This window comes from Aquarana catesbeiana, linkage group LG06, assembly GCF_042186555.1.
Source record: "Aquarana catesbeiana isolate 2022-GZ linkage group LG06, ASM4218655v1, whole genome shotgun sequence".
Lineage (NCBI taxonomy): Eukaryota > Metazoa > Chordata > Amphibia > Anura > Ranidae > Aquarana > Aquarana catesbeiana.
This window is the reverse complement of record NC_133329.1, coordinates 407,011,894-407,030,881: the sequence shown is the minus strand read 5'-3', so window position 1 is coordinate 407,030,881 and position 18,988 is coordinate 407,011,894. Positions and strand designations below refer to the sequence as shown.

The following is an 18,988-nucleotide window of genomic DNA, read 5'->3' as shown; positions in this document are numbered from 1 at the left end:
CATTATCTCAGCACAGTGAGAATTTGTAACTGACTTCACAGAAACGGCCAGTTTATGAAGGTGCGATCTCAGCACCTCACTGGCGATCTGTGACAGAATTCTCACTTTCTGATTCACCATTTCAGAAGTGGAGAATCAGAGTGAGAAGCATGAAACTGGTGAAATTTATAGTGTGTGTATATATATAGATATAGATATAGATATACATATAGAGAGAGAGAGTGAGAAGCTGAACTGGGGGTGTCGTTAACAATGTATTGACACTCCCCAGCGATTCGCATATGGCAGTGTGAACTGACATGCGAGTCGGTGCGATGCGGGAACCGCAGTGGATTCGCAGTGTTCTCGCATTGCACCAGTTTATCAATTTTTATGTTTATCTATAATGAAATATATTTTATTTTAATTTATTAATAAATATTTATACTTGTATACTTTATTAAAATTATTTTTTTAATGATTATAAATGTATTTTGCATTTATATGAATGGTGTATAGCTGCATTACATATGTGCATTACATTCATTTACTATACACCATTCACATTTAAATAGGAACATGTATGATCTTTAAATATTGATAAAAACAATGTTTTTTTTTTATAATTAGGTTAATGTATATTGTGTAGGGGGAATTTAACTTTATTATTTTATTAATATGTTGGGGAATAATGTGTGCTGATTTGTGTTAAACTTTTGTATTTTATGGTTCCTCATATTGTAATCCCGCTATATCACGCGAGATTACAGTGAGAGGAGCCGTTCTCAGGAGTTCCCGGCGTTTGTAGATCGCTCCTCAACTCAACATGAGAAGCGATCTACACACTTTCATAAACAGGCACTCAGAGGAGAGAGATCTCCTCTGAGAATGCCTGAGAACTGAAAAGCGGTATTTTACCGCACTTTCATAAAAGGACACCTTAGTGTCCTTTATCTCCTGCAAGGCTCGGTTCACACTGCCGCCACTTGGGATCCGACTTGCGAGATTCCAATTCGCATAACATGTGGAATCCCATGTTAGTCAATGAATGTTGTCTTAATTAGCACTACTTAAAGCGGTTGTAAATCGCTGGTGGTTTGAAAAAAAAAAAAAAAGGGTACAGGAATGTCATAATCTGCTAGTACAGTAATGTCAATCTTCGAACGAAGCCCTCCAGCGCCGCAATGTCAGCACTGAGACGGCTGACATCTTCACTTGTCTTCCTTTCTGGTTCACTGCCTCCGGGTACATGAGTGTCGGGGGGGGGGGGGGGGGGGGGCGTTCACGTTTCCATTTCCGGCACGGGCTCTGGGTGGTGCGGCACTGTAAGCCGGACGTTCAGAGCGCATGTGCCGATGAGGTCATCGCCTGCATGCATTCTAAAAAATCTACACGTGCACAGTTTAGGAGATATTCATTAAGCATGCAGCGGATTCACAGTACCTACAGGTAAAGCCTTATTATAGTCCTCATTTTAGGCTTGTAGGTACAGGCGGTGTAACACAATTTACTAATCACTTTAAAAAAAAAAAGTTTCCTGTACTACTTCTAGGCGACTTCTATCCGCCTTGTGCCCATAGGCTTTAATGGAAGTCGTCTCCAAGTTGGATCTTCATCTTAAAGCGGAGTTCCGGCCGTGAAAAAAAAAAAATTAAAAGTCAGCAGCTACAAACACTGTAGCTGCTGACTTTAAATAAGTACTTACCTGTCCTGGGTGCCCGCGATGTCAGCCGCCCGAGGCCGTCCCATCCCTCGGCTCTCGGCACCGCCATGCTAAGTAAGGGAAACAGGCAGTGGGGCCTTGCGGCTTCACTGGCAGTTTCCTACTGCGCACGCGCGAGCGGCTCTCTGTGAATGGCCCCGTGGTGTTCTGGGAACACACACAGTTCCCAGAAGGCAACAGGGCCGCTCACCGAGGAGCAGGACACGCCGCAGAATAGGGAGAGGCAGATTAGGGAGACTGCCTAGCAACAAGGGTTTAGGCAAGTTTAAATTTTTTTTTTCCCAAATTTTTTTTTTTTTAAATTGTTTTAGGATTTTTCATGCAATTTTTTTTTTTTTTTGGGCGGCCCTCCATTTTAAAAGCGGAGTTCCACCCAAAAATGGAACTTCCGCTTTAAGTACTTGTGACCCCCTGACATGTCACATTTGGCGTGTCATTTTTGTTGGTGGGGGGTACCTAGTTTTCACAGGTAGCCAGCTCCCACTTCCTCTCCTGGCACTGCGCGGAAGTTCCCTTCTCCCCTCTCCCTCCATGCAATCTTCTGGAACACGTCACAGGTCCCAGAAGATTGCCCGGCCATTCACAACGTGCCGCACGCGCATGCACAGTGCGCATCCAGCTGCGAAGCCACAGCCGGGCAGCACCCACACTTGCAATCATTGGTGTGCGCAGCCTATTGCATTAGGGTGTGCACCCTAGAGCTCAAACACATATGCGTGTATATCACCAGAGCAGTGGACGGTGTCGGTAGGGCAGAGGACGGTGTCGGTAGGGCAGAGGACGGTGTCGGTAGGGCAGAGGACGGTGTCGGTAGGGCAGAGGACGGTGTCGGTAGAGCAGAGGACGGTGTCGGTAGAGCAGTGGACGGTGTCGGTAGAGCAGTGGACGGTGTCGGTAGGGCAGTGGACGGTGTCGGTAGGGCAGAGGACGGTGTCGGTACGGCAGAGGACGGTGTCGGTACGGCAGAGGACGGTGTCGGTACGGCAGAGGACGGTGTCGGTACGGCAGAGGACGGTGTCGGTACGGCAGAGGACGGTGTCGGTACGGCAGAGGACGGTGTCGGTACGGCAGAGGACGGTGTCGGTACGGCAGAGGACGGTGTCGGTACGGCAGAGGACGGTGTCGGTACGGCAGAGGACGGTGTCGGTAGACGGTGTCAGTAGGGCAGAGGACGGTGTCAGTAGGGCAGTGGACGGTGTCAGTAGGGCAGAGGACGGTGTCAGTAGGGCAGAGGACGGTGTCAGTAGGGCAGAGGACGGTGTCAGTAGGGCAGAGGACGGTGTCAGTAGGGCAGAGGACGGTGTCAGTAGAGAAGTGGACGGTGTCAGTAGAGCAGAGGATGGTGTCAGTAGAGCAGTGGACGGTGTCAGTAGGGCAGAGGACGGTGTCAGTAGGGCAGTGGACGGTGTCGGTAGGGCAGTGGACGGTGTCGGTACGGTAGGGCAGTGGACGGTGTCGGTAGGGCAGAGGACGGTGTCGGTAGGGCAGAGGACGGTGTCGGTAGGGCAGAGGACGGTGTCGGTAGGGCAGAGGACGGTGTCGGTAGGGCAGAGGACGGTGTCGGTAGGGCAGTGGACGGTGTCGGTAGGGCAGTGGACGGTGTCGGTAGGGCAGTGGACGGTGTCAGTAGAGCAGAGACTGCTGTCAGAAGGGCAGAGGACGGTGTCAGTAGGGCAGTGGACGGTGTCAGTAGGGCAGTGGACGGTGTCAGTAGGGCAGTGGACGGTGTCAGTAGGGCAGTGGACGGTGTCAGTAGGGCAGAGGACGGTGTCAGTAGAGCAGAGGACGGTGTCAGTAGAGCAGAGGACGGTGTCAGTAGAGCAGAGGACGGTGTCAGTAGAGCAGTGGACGGTGTCGGTAGAGCAGTGGACGGTGTCGGTAGGGCAGAGGACGGTGTCGGTAGGGCAGAGGACGGTGTCGGTAGGGCAGTGGACGGTGTCGGTAGGGCAGTGGACGGTGTCAGTAGGGCAGAGGACGGTGTCAGTAGAGCAGTGGACGGTGTCGGTAGGGCAGAGGACGGTGTCGGTAGGGCAGAGGACGGTGTCGGTAGGGCAGTGGACGGTGTCGGTAGGGCAGAGGACGGTGTCGGTAGGGCAGAGGACGGTGTCAGTAGAGCAGAGGACGGTGTCAGTAGGGCAGAGGACGGTGTCAGTTTTTGTTTTTATTATTCTCTCTCTCTCTGTATATCTATTTTTTTTTACAGTAATATATTTTAATTATTTTAATTATTTTTTAGGAGCTTTGCTAAAATATCAAGGGTCTAAAACAGACTGAGAACAGAGCTTTCCTAGTCCCTTTCTCTGCAGCCTCAGCTGGACTGTGAACCAATGAGAAGTGCTCTGTGCCGAGTGGCTTCCTGTTCATTCACAAACCGAAGCAGGTGTGTTCAGGGTGATGTGCAGTGTTAGTTTCCCCCACACATAGCGTTTTACGTTTTACGTTTAGGCCAAAAAGTTGAATTTTGGTCTCATGTGACCAGATCACCTTCTTCCACATGTTTGCTGTGTCCTCCACATGGCTTCTCACAAACTACAAACAGGACTTCTTATGACTTTCTTTCACCAATGTCTTTCTTCTTGTCACTCTTCCATAAAGGGCAGATTTGTGGAGAACACGACTAATAGTTGTCCTGTGGACAGATTCTCCCACCTGAGCTGTGGATCTCTGCAGCTCCTCCAGAGTTACCATGGACCTCTTGGCTCTTCTCTGATGAATGTTCTCCTTGCCCGGCCGGTCAGTTTAGGTGGACGGCCATGTCTTGGTAGGGTTGCAGTTGTCCCATACTCTTTCCATTTTCCGATGATGGATTGAACAGAGCTCCGTGAGATGTTCAAAGCATGGGAGATTTTTTTTTATAACCTAACCCTGCTTTATACTTCTCCACAACTTTATCCCTGACCTGTCTGGTGTGTTCCTTGGCCTTCATGATGCTGTTTGTTCACTAAGGGTCTCTAACAAACCTCTGAGGGCTTCACAGAACAGATGTATTTATACTGAGATTACATTACACACAGGTGGACTCTATTTACTAATTAGGTGACTTCTGAAGACAATTGGTTCCACTAGATTTTAGTTAGGAGTATCAAAGTAAAGGGGGCTGAATACAAATCCCCCCCCCCCACACACACACACACACACACACACACACACACACACACTTTTCACATATTTGTAAAACATTTTGAAAACTTTTATCCTCTCTTCCACTTCACAATTATGTGCCACTTTGCGCTGGTCTACCACATAAAATTTACATTTTTGGTTGTGACATGACAAAATGTGGAAAATTTCAAGGGGTATGAATACTTATTCAAGGCACTGTATACAGAGCTGTACCAGGAAGATGCTGAATAGTAAGTGGCAGTCGGGGGTCCACACAGGAACACAATCTGAAGGAGAGGTAGCCGGTGACTTCTGGACTCGGCTTGGCGGATGACGTCACATGCTGACAGTGATGGGTGATGTTACGCGTTTCAGGGCTGTACACTCCCCTTTGTCAAGTCAAAAAGTGAAATCCATTTGGAAGAACTATGCATGGAGGTTTACGATTGACATGCTGATCTTTTGCCAAATGCAGTGAATGCAGGCATGTTTTTTTTTTTTTATGGCTTTAGATCACAGGGCTCAAACTAGCAGCCCCCCCCAGCTGCTGCAAAACTACAAGTCCCATCGTGCCTCTGCCTGTGGGAGTCTTGCTTGTAACTGTCAGCCTTGCAATGCCTCATGGGACTTGTGGTTTCGAAAGAGCTGGACAGCCACCAGTTTGAGACCCCTGCTTTAGATTAATAAATGGCTGCACTTAGATGGTGGCGCCCTCTCTCTTCTGTTTACTATTTGTGTCCCTTTACATCAGGCTACCTCCAATCCGACACATTTAAGCCTGGACCTGGATGGACTGACATAAAAGGCAGTTGTAAACGGTAATAAATTGGGGAGGGGGGGGGGGTTTACAGGAAATAAAGGAAAATCTCCCCAATGGGACACAGACGGCAGAATATATATATAAACCTGATCGAGATTTCACCAATTTCCTACTCCATCCCCCTACAGGGATGAAGCATCATTCGTATTTGTACTCCATTTCCAATCCCCCCCCCCCCCAATGCATACTCGGCCCTCCCATGTCACCCCCCTCACCTGTATCTGAACCGAGAGCCCAGCCTGATGAAGCTGGAGCGGCTGGAGCCCTTGTGGACCGGTCCCCGGAGGCGGAAGAAGGCGTGGTGCTCCACGGCGCACTTCCACAGGTGCTTACAGGCCTTCGGGTGGTCCATCTTAAACACAAACGTGTGTTCCTGCTCCTTGCCCTGCAGGTACAAATCATAAAATTGATTTTTCCTTCCAGATCCCACCAGACACGGACAAGTTTGGGGATCGGCACCTTGAGTACCAATCACCTTCACCCAAACACCCAGGACGGGAAGAGCGCCGGTCCCTCACCTGTTCGTCATCCTCAACCACTACCAGCGTCAGTTTGGCCTTCCTAAAGTCCAGACGAGTGATCTTTGGCCTGGAAGGTAAAAAAAAAACAAAAAAAAAACCATAAGGACACAGGAGATGGAATCATTCACATGCACCGTGTTCATTCTGTGCTTGCCTCTCTTGGTGTTAAGCAGAATGCACCATTTTACTGTGTTCTAAATGGCTATTTGTTTGCTTTGGATAAGGGAGAGTCATCACCTTAAAGCAAACTTAACCCATAAAAACCACGTTAAGCTTTTCTTGTTCTCCTCCCACCCCCAATAAGAAAAGGGCGTTTCCTTTAATACAAAAAGATTAATTGCTTTTTTTTTTTTTTCCCGCACTTCCCGCTTCCTGGCCGAGGCAAGAATGACATTGCACCCTGCAGACTCCTAGGATTCTCTACAATTTAACTCACAGCAGAAACACTCTGCATGATTTCTCGCATGCACAGATGTGCCGCCGTTGTTCTCAATACAGCAAAGACCTGCGCATGCATGGCCATTTCTATGAATGTGCAAACAAGCCACAGAATCTTAAAGTTTGATGGCAGAACCTGGGAAGCTTAACTACACATGACTGGAAATGACTGTGTGTACGCACATTTGTGCCGCAGGTCCTAAGGACTTGGCAGAGACCTACTACACATCTGCATGCGCACCAGATATATAAAGATGGCGGCGCCGCGGACAAGTCAGGGGAACAAGAATCCCACCCAGTGAAGTTCTGCTTTACTGCAAAAAAAAAAAAATCTCAAAATGTGGAAGAGAAATACTCAGTCTAGGGGGCTGCTGGAGAGGCTGTGCTACTTACCTGATGCTCCTCCTCTCCCTGAAGCTCCGGTCTGTGGGCGGAGCCCTGTAGTCATCACAGTGTACTGCTATTAATACTGTATTGTACAGACTTAGCCAAAAGTTTTGAGAATGACACAAAATGTTTATTTTCACAAAGTCTGCTGCCTCAGTTTTTCTGATGTCAATTGGCACACATACTCCAGAATGTTACGAAGAGCGATCAGATGAATTGCAATTCATTGTAAAGTCCCTCTTTGTCATGAAAATTAGCTTAATCCCATAAGAAAAAAAAAACATTTCCACTGCATTTATGAAGAAGGCTTCAGGGCGCCCAATAAAGTCCAGCAAGCTCCAGGACCGTCTCCTACAGTTGATTCAGCTGCGGGATCCGGGCGGCACCAGTGCAGAGCTTGCTCAGGAATGGCAGCAGGCAGAAGTGAGGACATCGGCACCCACAGTGAGGAGACTTTTGGAGGATGGCCTGGTGTCAAGAAGGGCAGCAAAGAAGCCTCTTCTCTCCAGGAAAAACATCAGGGACAGACTGATTACAGGGATTGGACTGCTGAGGACTGGGGAGAAAAGTCATTTTCTCTGATGAATCCCCTTTCCGATTGTTTGGGGCATCTGGAAAAAACCTTGTCAGGAGAGGAAAAGGTGAGTTCTACCATCAGTCCTGTGTCATGCATCTGAGACCATTCATGATTGGGGTCACTTCTCAGCCAAAGGAGTGGGGGGCTCGCTCACAATTTTGCCTAAGAACACAGCCATGAATAAAGAATGGTCCAAAAACATCCTCCGGGAGCAACTTCTCCCAACCATCCAAGAACAGTTTGGTGAGGGACAATGCCTTCTCCAGCATGGTGGAGCACCTTGCCATAAGGCCAAAGGGATACCCAAGTGGCTTGAGGAACAAAACATGGAAATTTTGGGTCCATGGCCAGGAAACTCCCCAGCCCTTAATCCCATTGATAACATAATCCTCAAGAGGCAGGTGAAAATAAATAAATAAAATTAATTATAAAAAAACACCTCCACAAATTCTGACAAACTCCAAGCATTGATTATGCAAGAACGGGAGGCGGCCATCAGTCAGGATGTGGTCCAGAAGTTGATTGACAAGATGCCGGGGGGGGAAATCGCAGAGGTCTCGAAAAAGAAGGGTCACCACTGCAAATATTGACCCTCTGCCTAAACTTCATGTCATTGTCAATAAAAGCCTTGGACACTTATGAAATGCTTGTAATTATACTTCAGTATCCCATAGTAACATCTGACAAAAAGATCTAACATACACACTGAAGCAGCAGACTTTGTGAAAATTAATTTGTGTCATTCTCAAAACTTTTGGCCACAGATGTACAAGGCCGGGGGGCGAGTGTGCAACCACGGATGTACAAGGCCGGGGGGCGAGCGTGCAACCACGGATGTACAAGGCTGGGGGCGAGCGTGCAACCACGGATGTACAAGGCCGGGGGGCGAGCGTGCAACCACGGATGTACAAGGCCGGGGGGCGAGTGTGCAACCACGGATGTACAAGGCCGGGGGCGACCGTGCAACCACGGATGTACAAGGCCGGGGGCGACCGTGCAACCACGGATGAAAGCAGTTTACAGGAGGAGGCTGCGGTGGAGCGATCGCACAGATCGAGAGAGAGAGAGCTGGAGCATGGAGTCAGGTGAGGAATACAGCCTCTTCTACAACCCCCCTGGACTTCATACCCATGCCCGGTGGAGAGGAGAGGGCACTGCAAGGGCATTTCTATTTATTTTTTTGTGCCCAGACCTGGGCATTTATGCTCTTTATATTCCCTGCTGTGCTGCATAGTGACTCCACTTAACTGTTCCTCTCTCTCTCTCTGTAAAAGTCTACCAAGCCTTCTCAGATTGATTTTATTTCAGCAGGAATGGCCCAATCACAGCCTCGGATATACAGAAACTATAACCATGGGAATATATGAGATATCAGTTATTGGAAGTCCAATGTGACATTTTGCTGAGTGCCCAGGACAGAAGACTTTGGTGTCAACACCCCTCCCCCCCCCCCATCCACATTCCTTAATTATGACGACTAATCCCTGCCCAGAGCGAGTAATCTCACCCCCAAACCGGAGCCTGCAGGTAACACTTCCTGAGGGTCCAGAGATATTCCTCGCCCTCCCACACTGTGTGTACATCAGAACTCTGAGTCACTTTACACTGTAAATAGTTGCAGGAAATTATTCATATTTCGTTTTTCTTGTTTAAAAAAAAAGTTGCAACATTGTAACATGATACATCAATGAGGAATGACAGCAGAGGCTGCATTGCCCCCTAGTGGAGAGCTTTGAGTATGACGGGGCTACATCCAACATAGGAGGTCAGGGCATGCAGGGAATTGTAGTTCCACATTCAGCCTCGGAGGATCTACTCATTAATAACAAACCAATAACATTCTCTCCCCCCCCCCCCCACATGGGAGATAGATTCTGAAATCTCCGCCCATTTTTCAGGATTTCCCTGCTCACTTCCATGAATATTTCAAAAGGAGAGAACCCATCACTTTTATTTATTTTATTAATAAAACACTTTTTGGTTTTGCTGCCTCTATTCATTATTTTTTCCCCTCATTTTGGCAACTTCTCACTTTTTAAAATATCAAATTAAATTTGGTCATCGCAGCTTTTTTCTATTCCTTAGGAAGAGACACTCCAATTGCTGGAAGATGGAAGACATGCATATAAATCCACCTTTCATAGACAGGGCTCATTTGTTAAACCAAAAAAGTAAAAATAATTATTATTAATAAATAATAAATTAATATTCCCCAATCACAGACCTTCTATCAAATATATATTTTATGCATCATACATTTAACCCAATGTGTAACTAACCCCGAGAACAAAAAAACAAAAAACAAAACACACAACACACTTTCATATACTGCAGTTTACCAGCCATTAGGATGTCTTGGCTGCATTACTTTCCCTTTAATTATCAGCTGCTGATCCTGCCAGCAACAGACTTCCTGTCCTGAGGGGTGACAATGCTCACCACACTGTACTTACGGATTAGCAGCATTATCCTGGACAAGATGTTAGGACTACAGAACACCTCATCTCCATAACAGGGGAAGGTGTCCTGTAGTCCTAACCAGGGGCGTTGCTAGGTCTACAAAAGATCCGGGGCTAGAGCCCATAGCAGCGTATTAAAGAAAGTCATACGCTTGGGTGGGCACACACATGTATAGACAGTAGTATATGTGTGTGTATATCCCCAGAAAGCCCCTCCTTACGTCATGGTCCCCAGAGAGCCTCCCCCTTACATCAGGGTCCCCAGAGAGCCCCCCCCCTTACATCAGGGTCCCCAGAGAGCCCCCCCCTTACATCAGGGTCCCCAGAGAGCCCGCCCCCTTACATCAGGGTCCCCAGAGAGCCCCCCCTTACATCAGGGTCCCCAGAGAGGCCTCCCCCTTAAATCAGGGTCCCCAGAGAGCCCCCCTTACATTAGGGTCCCCAGAGAGCCCCCCTTACATTAGGGTCCCCAGAGAGCCTCCCCCTTAAAATCAGGGTCCCCAGAGAGCCCCCCTTACATTAGGGTCCCCAGAGAGCCTCCCCCTTAAAATCGGGTTCCCCAGAGAGCCTCCACCTTGCATTAGGGTCCCCAGAGAGCCCCCCCACTTACATCAGGGTCCCCAGAGAGCCTCTCTGCCCCTTGGGGACCCCTGCAGAGACTCGGGGCTATGGGCCCCAGATTCAGGGCTATAGCCCCAAAAGCCACCCCCTAGCGATGCCACTGGTCCTAACCAAGGCTTTTTTCAACGGGAACGCAGTTCCGCCACCTCCAGCCATGACTGTATTTAATGGTAAGGGGGTGCTGGGGTGTGCTGCAGGGTCTATTTATGCTAGCTGCTGGGGGATCTATTCTAGCTGGGGGGGGGGGGATTTTTTCAGGGGGTCTATTGTTGCTGCTGGGGGGACCTACTGTTGCTGGGGGGTGGGTCTTATATTGCTGGGGTGTCAGTTGTTGCTAGGAGAGATCTACTGTTGAGGGAGGTGTGTTGCTGGCTGACAGTCTATTGATGCTGGCTGTGGGGGGGGGGGGGGGGGGGGGGGGGGGGGGGGGGGGGGGGGCGAATCTCTTGTTGCTGCCGGTAGTCTATTGTTGCTATGTTAGGGGGATCCATTGTTGTGGGGGGGGGGGGGGGGGGCCTATTGTTACTGGCTGCGGGGAATCTATTTTACTGCTTTTTTGTTATCATTACCAAATTTCATACAAATTACTTAGCACCACAAATGATACACGGTTCTGTATTCAACAAAAGGATAGTACTGGAGGTGGGTAAGGGATGGAACCAAGGAAGGGTGCTCGAAGGTGGGTGGGGGTGGAGGAAGCAGGCGACTCAGAAAGGGGGGAGTTCCTGCACCTATAGCCCTGGTCCTAACAATTTTTTATCCTGCGGTGACTACAGTGGGGAAAATAATGGTTTCTAAGCACCTCTTGCCCGCAATTTGCACTCCATCACCATTCAGACATCAGGGGGTCCAATATTCTATTCTCTGGGGACCCCGCTTTCAGAACATATAGTGTTTTGGGGGATTGAATAATCTTCAGGCCTAAATTATGGCGAAAAGAAGAAAAATTGCGCATAGAGAATTGGTAAGGTGCCAACACACACTAGACATATAGTGCAAATATATAAATAAAACAATAACGCGGCGCTCAATAGCGAACAAATAAATCATATAAACGATCAAAAGGTGTATAGTGAATGAACAACCAAACTTTAAGTCCTGATATTAAAGTAAAAAAAAAAGTTTGATTTTATATGTTTTACTTAAAGCGGAGTTCCACCCATAAAAATAATTTTACATAACTGTGCAGCAAACAAATGACATTTGGGAAATTTTTTTTTTTATTTATTTTTTTTTTTTACATACATTTTAATGCCTGTTGCTATGCGGTCCCTTCTAATCTTCCCCTTCCTCACCGCGGCTCCCGACGTCACTTCCCTCGACTCCTGGGGAGGAGAGGAGTGTCATCATTTCCCCAGAGTCAGTGGGCAGCGCCAAGGTCTTCGTTGCCATCCGTCGCCCGTTGTGAAGGCCAACCTGTATAGTTTCCAGTGCCGCTACGTGCCACTACTGCGCATGCACGAGAACGGGCGGTGCATGCTGGGAATTATAGCTGCACAATTAATTGTCAAGAATCGTTATTGCGATCTTCACTAAAGTGTTTCACGATTCTTTCTATGCAAAAGGATTCTCTCTGCTCTTCTGAAGCGCTCAAAAGAAAGGAAGAAAAAAAACTGGGCAATCTGCCAAGAATCACAACATTCTTTATCAGTGGAACTTAAGTATAAAAAATTGTAACAATTTGTCAAAAGAAGAGACTTCGTGTGCAAGTGAAAAAAAGTTTTAAAACACTAAAACCTTTTTCTGACATTTGTTGGTTTCAAGTTAAAATCATTTTTTTCTTGCTAGAAAATTACTTAGAACCCCCAAACATACATATATCTATATATCTCTCTCTCTTAGAGATATAGATATATATAGAGATATAGATATATATAGAGATATAGATATATATAGAGATATAGATATATATAGAGATATAGGATATATATAGAGATATAGATATATATAGAGATATAGATATATATATAGAGAGATATAGAGAGATATAGAGATATAGAGAGATATAGAGATATATAGATATATATAGAGATATATAGAGATATATAGAGATATAGATATATATATAGAGAGATATAGATATAGATATATATAGAGATATAGATATATATATATAGAGATATAGAGATATATAGAGATATAGAGATATAGAGATATATAGAGATATAGATATATATAGAGATATAGATATATATAGAGAGATATAGATATAGATATATATAGAGATATATAGAGATATATAGAGATATAGAGATATAGATATATATAGAGATATAGAGATATATGAGAGATATAGAGATATATAGAGATATATAGAGATATAGATATATATAGAGATATAGATATATATAGAGAGATATAGAGATATAGATATATATAGAGAGATATAGATATATAGAGAGATATAGATATATATAGAGATATAGAGATATATAGAGATTATAGATATATATAGAGATATAGAGATATATAGAGATATAGAGATAGATATATAGAGATATAGATATATATATAGAGATATAGATATATATATATATATAGAGATATAGATATATATAGAGATATAGATATATATAGAGATATAGATATATATATATATAGAGATATAGATATATATATAGAGATATAGATATATATAGAGATATAGATATATATAGAGATATAGATATATAGATAGAGATATATATATATATATATATATAGATAGAGATAGAGAGATATATATATATATAGAGATAGAGATATAGAGATAGAGATCTCTCTATCTATCTAGAGAGATAGAGAGATATATAGAGATATAGAGAGAGGATAGAGAGAGAGATAGAGAGAGAGAGAGATAGATAGAGAGAGAGAGAGATCTCCACACACATATATATATATATATATATATATATATATATATATATATATATATATATATATATATATATTATATATATATATATTATATATATATATTTTTAGTAGACACCCTAGAGAATAAAATGGTGGTTGTTGCAATATTTTATGTCACACTGTATTTGCACAGCGGTCTTCAAATGCATTTATATAAAATAAAAAAATTAATAATAATACTAACCAGTAAAAAGTTAGCGCATTTTTTTTGTATAATGTGAAAGATTTTACGTCGCGGGAATCGTGAGAGAATTGTGATTTTTTTATTCCAAGCAAAAAAAATTCATAATTCTCATTTGGCAGAATCGTGAAGCTCTACTGGGAATAGATCAGCGCCGTATCCTGGAAGAATCTGTTCCTGGGCTTTCTCCTGCCCACAAGTAAGATGGGAACCCCCCCCCCCCCCCAAGAATTAAAAATCTAAAAAGGGATTTTTACGATAATTATCTTCTAAAGGCAGCGCTAATGACAAGAATTCGATTTTATTGATATTCATTATGCAAGAGTACTAGTTATTTAAAAAAAAAATTTTTAAATAAAAAACAAAAAAACAAAGATGTGGGTGGAACTCCGCTTTGATATCAGCATTTTATAATTAGATTGGTTGTTCATTCTCTGTACACCTTTTGATCAGTATATGTGTTTTATTTGTTCACTATTGAGCACCACACAATTGTTTGCTAAAATTATCATTATTTTTTTTTTTATGTGTACAAATAAAACTCCAGCACTGGAAGGGTGAAGTCGGGCTCCCTGGCTGGCTGTGTAAATCTCAGGACTGGATGGAATTCCTTTGGCTCTCATATCTGTGTATTTAGCCATTTGCTCTATACTGATGGACACATGTATCTCTAGGGAGGAATAAAATGGCATTGCAGAACTCTCCAATCGGATTCCTGCCTATCCTTTTTAATCTGTTCTAATCACCCCCCCCCCCCACCCTCATTCTTCTGGGTATGCTGGTACTTTTAGTCCAGGCTCCTGCAGAAGACCCACAGGGAGCAGAGACAGCCTGGCCAGACACTGTAATCCCATAATCCTCGGCGACGAGACAAGAACCACCAATGGCGGAACTCACCAGAAAAACAATCCAATCTTTGTTTCGCCTTCAAATACCAGAACCCCGGTGGGAGTCAGTCCCAGCTGATAATCATTGCCGTCTCTGGCCTGGGGAAGACAGCGGAGATAAAAGAGGAGTCAGCGGGTGACACGGGTTAGACAGCAGGGGGCAGCACAGAGCTCGGCATTGGAATCTTCCCATACAAGACGATTGGAGACATCGGGGATGATTTACTAAAGTCAAATTCACTGAGCACTTGGAAAGTGCAGCTACACTCTGCAAGAGCATTTGCCTCCAGAGCTTAGTAAATGAGGGAGAGATCTGCTGGCCTTCCATCATCCAATCAGGTGCAAGCAAAAATGCATTTTTTTTTTTATTTCCTTCCATGTGATTGGTTGTTCTTTGCAAAGTGAAGCTTTACCTTATTTACTAAGCTCTGGAGCAACTGCACTTTCAGACGTGCATGGTCGATTTGCCTTTAGTAAATCAACCCCATGGTTAAGAAAGAAAAAGAAAAAAAGAAAAGAAAAGAAAAGGAAAAAAAAAAAAAATCCATCTAGTTCAACAAACAGAAAAAAAAAAAAATAAATACAAAACCTCTACATGCTGTAGGCTCAGTTCACACAATAAAGGTGCAAGAGCACGTCACTTTTTTGCACCTCACTTGTAGGGCCAGGACATTTTATTTTAATGTTTTTTTTATTTTTTTTCAATAGGCCCTATGCACAAGTAATACACAAACTCGCTGACTATTTTTCAAAAAGCGCTGCACCAAACCACATGTTGCATGGTTAAAGGGTAACTCCACTTTCATGGGAAAAAAATTAATAAAAAATAAACTAATAATAATACTAATATTTTATTAATAAATTAATTAAATAATTCATTATTGATTTTTTAACTTTTTATTATATAATTATTAATAATAAAATATTAGAATTAATATTTCATTATTAATGATTATATATTAATAAAACTAGTATTAATTCATATCTCATTATTGATGATTTTTTATTATATAATTAATATAATATTAATATTTCATTATTGATGATTTTTTAAATAAATAATAATAAAATTGCTACACAAGTCATATTGTAATTAAGGTTATTAACAAAATTACCTTTCCTTTTTATTCTGCAGCTGCTGTAATTTTCTACAAAATGCTATACGGCCGTCTGGAGGTGTACACAGATGGTATACAGCAGTGGTTCCCACCTCGGTCCTCAAGTACCCCCAACATGCCATGTTTTGGGAATTTCTCTTAGATAAAAAAGCTGTCCAAAATACCAAGCCATTGACTCTGATTTAAAGTACCTGTGCAAGAAAAAGGAAAACCTGCAAACGTGGCCTGCTGGGGGTACTTGAGGACAGGGATGAGAACCACTGGTATACAGAACACCCGTCCCCCCCCCCCCCTAGAAATGTAATTTCCTGCTTGTGTGATTGGCTCACCGCTTTTCGCAGAAGTCTACACTAAGATACAAGTCAGATTTTGGGCATCCCCTGCAGCTAAAATGTCATTTTAACGGCACTACTTCGTATCTGCTAAAGGGCCAAAAGGTTTCTGTTGCACACATTCCCAACACACACATACATAAAGGTGTGAACCGATCCACATGCAATCCCAACATCCAAAAGGATCCGGTTACATTTTTTCTCATCAGCGTCTCACCTTCACTATATGCATGTCCACCCGTACATTTCCAGCCACTTCGCCTTATTCAGGATAATTAATTTCAGCCTCGGACGGCATCTGACCTCTGCAATGGAAACACAAAGTTATTATCCAGGATGGCGCTGTAAGACCTTTATAAAAAGTCAAAAACAATAGATACACCCAAGATTAGCTGTACATTCACCTGAAGTTTTAAAAAAAAAAAAGGCACATTGGCCGACATGTTGATCCTCAGAAGAGATTTGGCAATCTTTTATGGTACGGGCACACAGACGTATTTAGGCATTAGGGGCTTCATTTGCAGCAGGAGGCGTCTTTTCTTTGCATATTTATGCATTTCAATGGGCTGCCCTGTGTGTGCCGCTGTAGTAGCATGCGTTTCACTAGCACAAATGCACACGTTTGCTAGATATGCATGGTGTGTAGATAGGAAGTAGTTCTGGACAGCCGCACTCCGAAAAAATTGCCTTTTTATTCAATAAAACAAAATCAAAAGTACATGCCACAGCAGAACGGACAGAAGAGCTGACGCGTTTCACACTACAAACAGTGCTTAATCACAGCTATGATTAAGCACTGTTTGTAGTGTGAAGCGCGTCAGCTCTTCTGTCCGTTCTGCTGTGGCATGTACTTTTGATTTTGTTTATTGAATAAAAAAGGCAATTTTTTTGAGAGCGCGGCTGTCCAGAACTACTTCCTATCTATTGCTATATGCATTGCCAGCACCTGTGGCTTCTAAACTGGTGAAGAGGTTTACTATCGTTTGACCTTCCTGGAGCGGTGACATCTCCCCTTCCCTATGCATGGTGTGTGTGTGGTTGCTATTAAGAATTAATGCAGTACCATGGGCTCTGCCAAGTATGAGCATTTGCTATATGGGGGGGTGCCATTAAAAATCACTGCGTTTCGCCAGGAAAGATTGCGCATGCGCATTTGTGGGATGAATGGTCGGGGGCTATTAAGAATTACTCTGGTACCATGTACTTTGGGATACAGCGGGGAGGAAATGGCGCCCCAGGCCAATCCTGCAGCTGGTGACTCCCCGTCAGGTGCTGGCCCCGCTCGCTACTGCCATTAAACCAAGAAACTAGAGAAGATGGCCTGGCGCACCCCACAACAGGATACCAAAAAAGAGCTTCTTTATGGAGATAAAACAGCAGAATCCAAAAGATGTTAACGCATTTCACACAGCATTGTGCTTAATCATAACCTATCATAGAGATGATTAAGACACAATGCTTTGTGAAACGCGTTAACATCCTTGGATTCTTGTGCGGATTATCTGTCATTTTTGGAATAAAGAAGCTCTTTCTTGGAATCCTTTTTGCAATGTGCGGCTTTCTTCTCCTAGTGTCTGTAGTACCATGTGCTTTGCCAAGCCTGAATGCGTGTTTGCTAGATGCATGGGGGGAGCCATCAAGAATTACTACGGGTACCACGCGTTTTGCCAGACGTGTATGCGTTTTTTCTAGGTGTGGGTGCGATTAGGAATGACTGCGGTACCCTGTGTTTTGCTGGGCACGAATGCACATACACGTTTGCTAGATGCATGGGGGGGGGTGCCACCAAGAATTACTGCGGGACCATGCGAGTTTTGCCAAGTGCAAACACACATGAGCATTTGCTGGATGCGAGGGGGTGCCATTAAAGAAGCTTGCAAAAGGCAGCGTGTTTTTGTGCGGTGAAATGCAGAATTTTGCATGTACCCTGCACTGCACCCGGTGTGCCCAAGCCCTGGAAATACCTAGCATAAAATAAATAAATAATAATAATAAAAATAAATAAAAATAAGTGCTTTCCAGGCCTGTCATTGAATTAAATGGCTGTACATCTCCATGCTAGTGTATGGAATTACATTGGCGTTCAGGGCTGGGCAGGAGGGGAGTCTGCACTGAGCACTGTGCTATCATGTGAGGTGGGGGGGGGGGCACACCATGAGAGACTGAGGGGGATTTGTGTTAGCAGGAGGAATTTGAGGGCGGGGAGGGGGGGGGTAAGAATTGTTCTAGGAAGGGACAATTTTGGGAAAGGTGCTAGGAGTGGCGATTCATGTTGGGAGGGGGATGGGAGAAGAGGATTGTGCTAGGATGGTCGATTTGGGGGTTTGCGCTAGAAGAGGTGATATGGCATGGGGAGGGGTTTTGTGCTAGTAGGATGATTAGGGGGATATATTTGTGCTAGGAGAGGGATTTGGGGGGGGGGGGGATTTGGGGGATGACGGAGCTGAGATTGACATGTCCTGGGAGGAGGGAGAATTTATGCTTGGGGGTTAATCATGCAGATTAGTGCCAAGTTTTTTTTGGGAGGGGGAGTATTTTGCCGACACATAATTGGGGGGGGGTTCCCCTACACTCTAGATGACCTTGTCCGCGCACGGTAGGCGTTTGCCCTGTGTTCACACATATGGCTGATTTTCCCAGATGTACCACTTACCGCATTATGGCCACTAGATGGAGCCGACGATCATATTTGCCGACACATAATTTGGGGGGGGGTTCCCCTACACTCTAGATGACCTTGTCCCGGCACGGTAGGCGTTTGCCCGTGTTCACACATATGGCTGATTTTCCCAGATGTACCACTTACCGCATTATGGCCCACTAGATGGAGCCGACGATCATAGTAAATAAGTAAGCATTTTGCAGGAACATCAGCGCCATCTACTGACAATGCTGCGTTTTACATTCATTTAACTTTGTGCCTGTACTTTGTCCCCCCCCCCCCCCCA

The 18,988-nt window shown here is 44.6% G+C and overlaps 1 pseudogene; it reads right to left on the bottom strand.

Annotated features, from left to right (window-relative positions):
- The window catches only part of LOC141147257 (band 4.1-like protein 5), an 83,214-nt pseudogene extending 76,926 nt beyond the window's left edge, over positions 1 to 6,288 (bottom strand).
- Between the last annotated feature and the right edge of the window lie 12,700 nt (positions 6,289 to 18,988).